A 9,422-nucleotide genomic window follows, 5' to 3' on the forward strand; every position below is an offset into this window, starting at 1 on the left:
TTTTTTTTTTTTTCCTGTTTATTCATCTTGGGACAATGAAAAGTCTATCCAGACTTGGTATTTGCCAATATACTGGGTGTGTAGCTTGCTCTTGGCCTTGTTCACTGACCTCTTGTGAACTGTCGGATCTCATTTTCTGTTATACAACCGGAGGGCAAGTTGCTATGCACTGCTCTTAATGCAATCTTGTTGAACAGACATTTATTTAATGTAGCTGTAGTTGTTTGAGGAGAAATCTCCTCTTACTTTCTTCCTGGTTCTCTGAAACTGAACTGATTACATTGAAGACTACAGATCTTAGTGTGTACTGGGTTCATCATATCTCTACCCAGTACGATCTTGTCATACTATACATGTTGATTCTACCCCTCCCAGAATACATGTGCCACTAGCAGTTCCATCCTTTTTCTGGGATGTGTGTGTATCTGTATATGCATTTTCTTCCTGAGTATTATTACAGTTTTTAAATATGTCAGAACAGAAGAACTGAGAGGATGGTACAAGAACAGCATGCTGGACATCAGATTGCTTGCTCACGCTGTAAAGGTATAGCTGCCCAACTTCCTGATTAGGACTGCCAGCCAAAAGCTGGGCAGAGCAGGGCAGATGAAATTATTTTTCCAAATTCATTTAGAATGGTGAATGTGCTTTGTTTCAGATGGGGAAGTCGGTATTGACTACTGATGTTTGGTTCTTAGTTTATTTCCATTAGTAATATAGTTACTAGAATTTTCTCTTAGAGTCTGGAAATTTGTTATTCTCACGTATTGGAGCTGGTTTGACTTTGTCTATTTATGGATCTTCATAAAGATTTTAGTATAATGTTAATAAAGGCTGTGTTACACACTAGGTAGCACCATGCCATTTTAAAACCAACATCCATAAATTAATTTTGATTATCAGTTATTTTGGAAAGATCTTTGAAAGACTTTAATATATTGACAGCTTTTCACTGGGATATAAACATAATTTCTTTAAATGCCAAATGGTATATAACAACTTCAGTGACATTTCATATAGGATTTTTTTTCTACTTCAAGTACTGGCTTTTAATTGCATTGACTCATAAAATATATCTGATGTGCTTCATTCTTTTGACTCCTCTTTCTAAATTGTGCTTCAGGAGTTCTGTATAATAAAACTTTGTTCCCCCTCCTATGCTTTTAAGCACTTATTGAATTATATTACTGCCTAGAACTTTTTCTTCACATGTATGTTTTAAACCTAATTTTGATAATTTGCATAGATACCAACTCTGCATAAATGTCAAAGAACACAACAGAAATGAAGTGTTTACTCCATTGCGAGTTAAAATCAATTTTTTTCTATTGGGAGAAGTGAGCTTTTCAGGAAATAGGAAGGAGATATATTATTAGAGAATGATATTCATTAAGCAGTTTTTACCCTTCCTTAGAAGGGACAACAATGTGACAGCCCTTCCTGGAGTAGTAAATGGGGCTGAGATGTGAGGAAAGAAGATCTGAGGTAGAGGAGGCTGACTTTGCCTTCATATCATATCTGGTTTCAGACACATCATTCAGTCATATTCTAATAAACAAAAAGGAATTAGTAAATCAACACCCTTTAGAAGGATTTAAGGTCTTGCACAGTAATATGCTTTCCTTTACACATCTTACCTTTTTTTCCAGAGCTTAAGAAATGTACATGAAATTCTGCCAAGTATTAAATGCTATTTATTGTCTAAGAAAGAGATTGGAAGAAAGACTTGAGTGGTATACTAAATGATATATAACACCTAGTTCTAAAACATGCTTTCTGAAAACATATTTCTTATCCACATGTTATTAAGTTATTCTTGTTGAACAGAATAGTGTTTTTAGTAAGCTGAATATATACTTTTTGAAGTCTAATATTTATAATAGTAACAAAGTAGAAAATAATTTTATAAAAATTATTTTAGCCATATACAAATTTTTGGTTGAGTCTATATTACATGCTGTATTAAAAATCTAAAATGAAATTTTTTTTGGTAAAAGTAAAATCATGAAAATAATTCATAAATCACAGCACTAAGATGAAAAGTCACAATGCTGTATATTAGTATATGAAATAATGTAAATGCTTCACCCCTATGGACAATTTACATATTTCCAATAAAGCCCAACCAGGGCCCCAGTTTTCTTAAAGATACAAGCACATAAACTCTTGTATATACACTTTGGAAAAGATAAAATGATAAAATAGAGTATCATGTTTCGTTATATTACACTATTATAAAGTGTTTAGAATAGACACACATCTTTTTAAAATAGAAGATTATTAAATTTCTGTTTCTTCAGATTCCCTTTTTAATTCTCGTGAAAAAATGTTATGTTAATTCAAGGGTTTGCTTAGAGTTTCCACAGAATAAGTCCACGTATCTAATGAAGTGAAGGCTTAGGGGAACATGTGAAAACAAAGAAAATGCTGGAATTTTCACGTAGACAGTGTGCGTGAGAATGTGTACATGCATATGTGGCTTTACACACTAAAATTGAGTGATGTGGGGTTATCCCATGTGACACTGTTCAAGTACATTAAATGTGCATCCTTTATTTTCCTGGGCAAAAGGAGGGATATATTAAAGGAAGATATATTTTCCACATTTATCTCCTATGAAATGTTCTACAAATGGTTTACATGCAGAGTCAATGACCTGGCAATGTATTTCTCTCAAGTTATAAGGCCAGGCTGTATTTTAGTTGCTGATTTAGACCAGTGTGTTGTAAGGTCCACTGAGGTTTCACTTGGTTTCAGTGTTAAATGTCCTTTATCTGGTGCTATTGCTTTTTCCTTTTAAAGTTTAGATTTAAGTCCTTCCTTACCTAACGACCTAGAGAAAAAGTAGTGACAATCATAGATGATAGTTAATAACCTTACCTTATACCTTTGGGACGATCTTGTTCATCAGCTTTCAGCTCTTGGCTAATCTTCCAGTGGTGTATTCACATGGCTGCTATACATCTCCACTTGGGTTTTAAGACTGATTTTTTTGTTATTGAATGTGGCCCCATCTTTCCTCAGGTCCCATTTTAGGCCATCATTATTTTCTACTTCAACTAATATTCAACCATCTGTCCAATTACCTCAAAACAAACAAACAAACCATGAGAGCCATCTTAGACTCATCCTACATGGGCCCATTATATCTTATCAGCAAATCCTCAAAACTATCCCCTCAACTTTTTACTGTGACCACCTCGTTAGCTGTTATTCGGAACATGGGAATATCCTCCTTACCTGGTCAAGGTATTCACATGAGTATCTGTGCCAGTTCTTCTGTTTAAAATCCTTCAATAACTCATTGTCCTCAGGGTGAAAACACAACACTTGGGCGTGGAGTACAGGCCTTGTGGTGACCTGCCCTGAGCACCCTGTCCTTAGACAGCTTGTCCCTTTTCCTCATCACCTTAATTTTATGCTTCTGTGATTCAGAGCTGCGTAGATGTTCAGACTGCTACACTGACCTCCCTTCCGGGCCGTTGTTGTCTCATATAGAGAATGACATTCCTCTTCTCAATCAGACATTCTCCTTCATCCTTCAGGTCTCAGCTCCTGTATCATCTTTTCCAGGATGTTGTCCATGGTTTTACTCCCCTCTGCCCCTTAGATTGGATTAGGTGCCCTTGTGTTCCACTGATAGATACCATGTGCTTAATTCTGTCTTTGCAATTTTCTATTGCCTAAGTGTACCTCTAGCATTGCACTGAGCAAAAATGGTCTGCTTATGTGTCTTCCCCATGAAACTCTGCTTTTTGAGGGTTGAAATAAAGTTTAATGTGTCCAGTACAGTTACTGGAGCATAGAAAATGATAAGCTGAATGATATATATAATTATAGATATGCTGTGCTTTAATGCTTTACTGAACATTTGCATATATATTTGCTGTTTAGTAAATTTGGTTACTAGTACATGTATATGTATTTGCACACATACAAATGAACACATAAATAACTAATTTTGTTTATATACCAAGACTTCGATTTTTGAAATATGACCTACATGCCATTTGTTGTGTGATGGGTAATCAGGTATGAGAAAATGTAGCATCATAACATTATCCAATTAAGTTTTGGGGGAATGAGGTAAAGGTGCAAACAAACTGCCAAGTATTCTTTGAACATTAAAATAACCTTCTTCTCTGGAGCCAGCTATTGGCTTTGAAGAATAATGCCTCATCTTCTCATCTGACAAGAACAAATTCCTTAGAATCTCCGAACTAGTGACTTAAATTTGTTTTGGCTCATTAGCCTCCAAATGCCTGATAACTATCAATGCTCATTTAACTCTGATTTTAAATGGGCTTTTAAATCTAGGATACACACAGTCATGGCTAATTAAAAGTCTTAAGAGTTTTAAAATTGGTTCACAATTAACCCATGAGTATAAAATTTTTTAAAAGAGAAAAATCCTTAATCTACAAAATACTTGTGCTGTTATTGGAAAGGTAAATATTTATGACTTTATTAAAGTAATTTTTTCCATGTCAATGGCTGTTTTTAAAGTGTGGCCAAGCTTAAGTAGCTCTACAAATTTAAATGGGGCTTCTATTCAATTTTGTCTTATAAAATTTACTCATGTTTTAGTGGTTCTTTTGCCTGCATATTTGAATATGCCCGTCCAAAAGATACCCTTTAACTGCTTAAACATGATCATCGATCAGGAGGATGTCATCCTTTTGTTGTTTAGTTTATAGGGGAAAAAAACAATTCAAACCACAGTATCTGTGCACTTTCCTACCTGGATTACAGTCAGAACTAGGTTAGATCTTCTCCCTCTGTCCTCCATATCCCATCATATTCCATATCTTCCATCTTTTTTGTCTTTTTATGCCACTTTCTGGACAGTGTTTTCTGATTCTTTTTTTCTTTTTAATCTTTCAGTTCACTGGTTCTCACTTGTGTTTCCAAACATGGCTGTCAGATTTTACTTTTTGACGTTTATATTTTTTATTTCTAGCACTCCCACTTGACTCTTCTGAAACCATCTCTGCCATTTTTTGTGATTCCCTGTTCACTGGAGATATTTTCAAGCTTGTCTTTTATTTCATTAAAGATGGCACTCAGTTATTTTGATAATTTTTTTTTTTATCTAAAGTCTCTGCAGGACTCTTTCTACTTTCTTTCTTTCTTTCTTTCTTTCTTTTTTTCTTTTTTTTTTGAATGTTGGTTTTGGCTCATATTGCCTTGTTTCCTGTGGGCCTTGTTAATTTTCACTGCTCGTGGTCTACAGCTTTGCCACCCTGAACAAGCCCGATGTCTGATCTCACAAGCTAAGCAGGGTCAGGCTTGGTTAGTACTTGGATGGGAGACCACCTAGGAAGACCAGGTGCTGTAGGCATAAATACTAATAACAAAATTAATTAAAAAATTTTTTTCACTGCTCACATGTTATCAGCCTTGGAAAGTGTGTGAGCCAGCTTTATGGTCTAGAATGAAAGTGCCCGTCTTCAAAGATGCTTTGCATTTTCTTCTGCCCAGCACCTGGGACACTCTCTTTAGAAAGCACCTGCATATGTTTATGGCTGAGGTTTCCTGGCCCACTCAGGCTGCTGGCATTCAAAGTACAGATCTACTCAAGGTCCAATCTGTGACCACACCTGTTTAGATAAGGCTCTTTTTGTCCTTTTTCTCCTGCTCTGTACCAAGGCATCTTTCTCTTCAGTCCCTGGAAACTGATGGGAGATGGGTAGCAGGGTTTAATTCCAGGTTATTCTTACTATAGGATGTAGCCATTAGGGCACTCATTTAGTGTGTAAGACTTCCCCCACATGGGTGGACTTTAGCCTTGACTTCTGCAGGTCAAGAAACAAAAGCTCAGAGATGAGGTATTAGGATATGCCCTTGGAGCAAAAGCAACTAGATCCTCCTACAAAAGAGAAAAGGCACAATTCATGGATAAATCACACTTCTTATATATTTTCTATACTCATAATTTTATACTTTAAATATGTCGGCTTCCCGTTATACACATTCACTACTGATGTGGCATTAGTTTTGTGATTAAGCCTTGAAAATCATACAGCTTTCAGTCAAATAATTTAAATATATATAAGAGTTATGGCCCCACCAGGTAGGAAGACTATAAATAGAAATAAGAATAAAATCAAGCAGGAAATAGACTAGCAAACCAAGTGTATGAACTTGCAGACTCAATTCAAATGACAGAATCAGTTAAAAGTGTAACCTGCCTACAATACCACTGCATTTGTAAGGAATGAACTGTTTAAAGGGACTCACCTGTCTCAAGTTGCAGGAGCATTCAGCCTCATGGCCAGCTCCCAAAAACCCATCAGAATAAGCAGTGTCAGTTTATTGCCACTTCCCACCGAGATGGTAAAGCCAGTTCTTTTGGGGTTGATATAATCATTTCCTTAGAACAGAGTTTCATTTCCTTAGAGGTTCTCAACACTGGCTACATATTACCATCACCTGAACAGCTTTGAAAGGAAAAAAATCATCCCCAGAGATTCTGAGTTAAGTGGGCTACATTGGAGTTAGGCTTTGGTCATTATTCTTTTCCTTTACAGAATGTTAGGTGATTATAATATGTAGTTAGGACTGAGAACCTCTTTCTTACTGGGTGTGTCTTTTAACCCTTAAAATTTAACATTAAATACATATTTTTAAAAATACATTGTATTAAAATTTTGCATTGCATTTGGGAATAAGCTCTATATGTGGTTAGTGTTTAAAATCATTGTTAATGTTTAAGAGAATTTGATGTTATTTAATTGACTAACCTTGTGATTCCAATTTAAAATGTGTAATTAATTAGTTCTGGACTTGAGATTTTTAAAATTGAAGGATAATAAGGTAATTTGGCTAAATTTGTAGACAGAATTGGACTATTAAAAGAACTTGAGAGAGATCATATTTATGTCTAATTGACTAGGTTTATTAGGATTAATAACCAAGGAATGTTTTGTTTGTTAGGCTTTTGAAGTTTGCAAACCAAAAATAGCACATATTAAATAAAAAAAAATGCAATTTGAAATGTTTAAGGGGTTTAATAATCTAATTTTGTAAATGAGACCGAATGCTAATCGAATCCTCCCTAGGTTATTTTAAAAATATATATATTTGGTTTATAATAATGATATTCATAGATGATATTTATAAATTCACTTTAAGTGCTAGAACTTTTAACTTATAACTTTAGTTAATTGAATATTATTTTGAAAGCAATCACAGATAGCCTCTTTTGGTATGTGTTTAAGAAACATTCTCAAGAATACCAAAAACTTTGACAATTGCCAGGTTCCTGTGATTTTATTTTTTCATTTCCAAAATTAAAAGGTTGGGTTTTTTTTCCTATTTATAAAAGTGACACACAATATTTAAGGAATAAAGTGAAACACTGATTGCAGTTGTTAGCAGGTTGACGTATCCTGCCTGATGATGTATCTTTATCTCTCTGTTATTATCTATTAATATTTGATTAAGTGGGATATGACACGTGCTGTTTTATAACCTTTTTCTTTTGTTGGACTCTTTTGGGCATTTATTCTTATAGATTTTACCTATAAAGATTGTTTAATATTCCATTATAGAGATTTACCATACTTTATAAGAGCAAGGTACCAATGTATGCTATTTCCAGCTTTTCTATTTTAAACCTTGCTGTGAGTAACATACTTGATTTTTTACACTTAAGCACTTATGTGACTATTTCTAGAGGATTTATTTCTAGAAGTGGAAATTGCTCTGTCTATGAATTATGAATTTTTGGACAGATTGTCACATTACTCTCCAGGAGGTGGGCAAGATTCAGAGAAATAAATCTGTTCTTATGATGGCAGTATAAAAGAAGATTCCACAGGACTTTTCTGAGGGATAAAAGAGTTTTATTCTGATATTTGCAAATCAGAGAAAGTAGCCTTTGGTGTGAACAGAAGACATACTCTAAGGTGGGAAGAATAAAGCAAGGGTTTTAAAGGTGAGAGTCAAAGAAATGAATTGCTAGAGAAACAAGATCATAAACTTACATAATTCATTTTCTGACTGGTGGGGGCAGCTGGACGTTCAAGGGTCTGCTGACTCAGTGGTCAGCAGGTGGGGTTGTGGGATAAGAACAGTGAGTAGTTTCTACTGACTCACTGTCAGCAGGTAGAGTCACTGGGGATGGCCAACAGTTGAAGTCATAAGACATGGTCAGCAGGGGAGGGATGGGTCACAAGGCAGGGGACAATGCCTCGATTTCCCTTAGAGTCTGCAAAAAAAATAGTAAAACAAATTTTGTGGTAATATGGACAATGCAAAGAGTGCTGGTCATCAGAGTCAGAGTTTCAAAACCTCCTAGTCACTCTAGAAGGGTCAGAGACCAAACTGCAGAAAGGTCTAGATATTCGGTCACAAAATTATGATATTAGAATCCTCAGCAGTTAAGCATTTTCAGATACTTTAAAACTTTTCTTCCTTTTGAAATGAGTTGATGGGTATATTCTAGTTCTCATTTAGGCTATGCCCTAGTGGTAAGAGTTTGGAGGCCTGGATCAAAATTCTGACCTTAATCTTATCTGCCTTTATTATTTTAATTGTTACTTAAATTTTCAATTTTCTCATTTCTTGAGATGAGGATAAAATCATTTTTGTGAGAGGATAGTTTTGTGAAAGTAGTTAGAATGAAACCTAACACGGAAAGAGCTCAGAAGTATATACTTATTTTCTTTCTATGAACACGAAGAGATAGAATTCAGTTCGTTCCTCCTGATTCCACCACTCTTTGAGTTGCTTAAGAGATTGGGGCACAATTTAATTTTTCAGCATGTGCTTGAGTACTCACTCTGATATCTCTTTCTCTTTCCTAGTAGCTGTTATTTAATAAAATGTTGAATAAAGTAAAATAATCACCCTATTTACTACAGAAGCTTCTTACATGTTTTTCATGGCTGAAATATATTTTCCCAATGTTAAAACTTCCTTTGAAAAGGTAACTAGTAAGAACATTTAAAATAGTTACAACAGTGTTTCTTTTCCTCCACGTATCATAAAGTACAAATGGACAGATTTAACCACAGGGAAAATAAAACACTTTATAGTTCTGACTATTGCAAAAAGAGGTACTTGGACTAAAACGTAAAGGTAAGAATTAGCTTGCAATATTTAAGGCAAGGAGGAAATGGATTGATTGAATGGAGAAACATTTTGCCTTATTGAGTTTGAGTAGATGCAACTTAGTGAAAAGAAATTTTCCTCTGCACTTTACTTAAATTGCATAATTGTACATGAGATGCTGTAATCTCTAAATATCACATGAGAAGTAAATTTAGAGAACATATCCATTTCCTTCATTTTATAAATGAGCAAAACGAGAGACTCAGGGAGGTTCTCATGTCCATTTGATAATTTCTTTAAAGAGAAATGCCTGAATTTTTTGTTACCCTGAATTGCAGACACCAACTTCTTCATTTTATACAAGA

The sequence above is a fragment of the Pteropus vampyrus genome, unplaced genomic scaffold (genome assembly GCF_000151845.1).
Source record: "Pteropus vampyrus isolate Shadow unplaced genomic scaffold, Pvam_2.0 Scaffold109, whole genome shotgun sequence".
NCBI classification, from domain to species: Eukaryota; Metazoa; Chordata; class Mammalia; order Chiroptera; family Pteropodidae; genus Pteropus; species Pteropus vampyrus.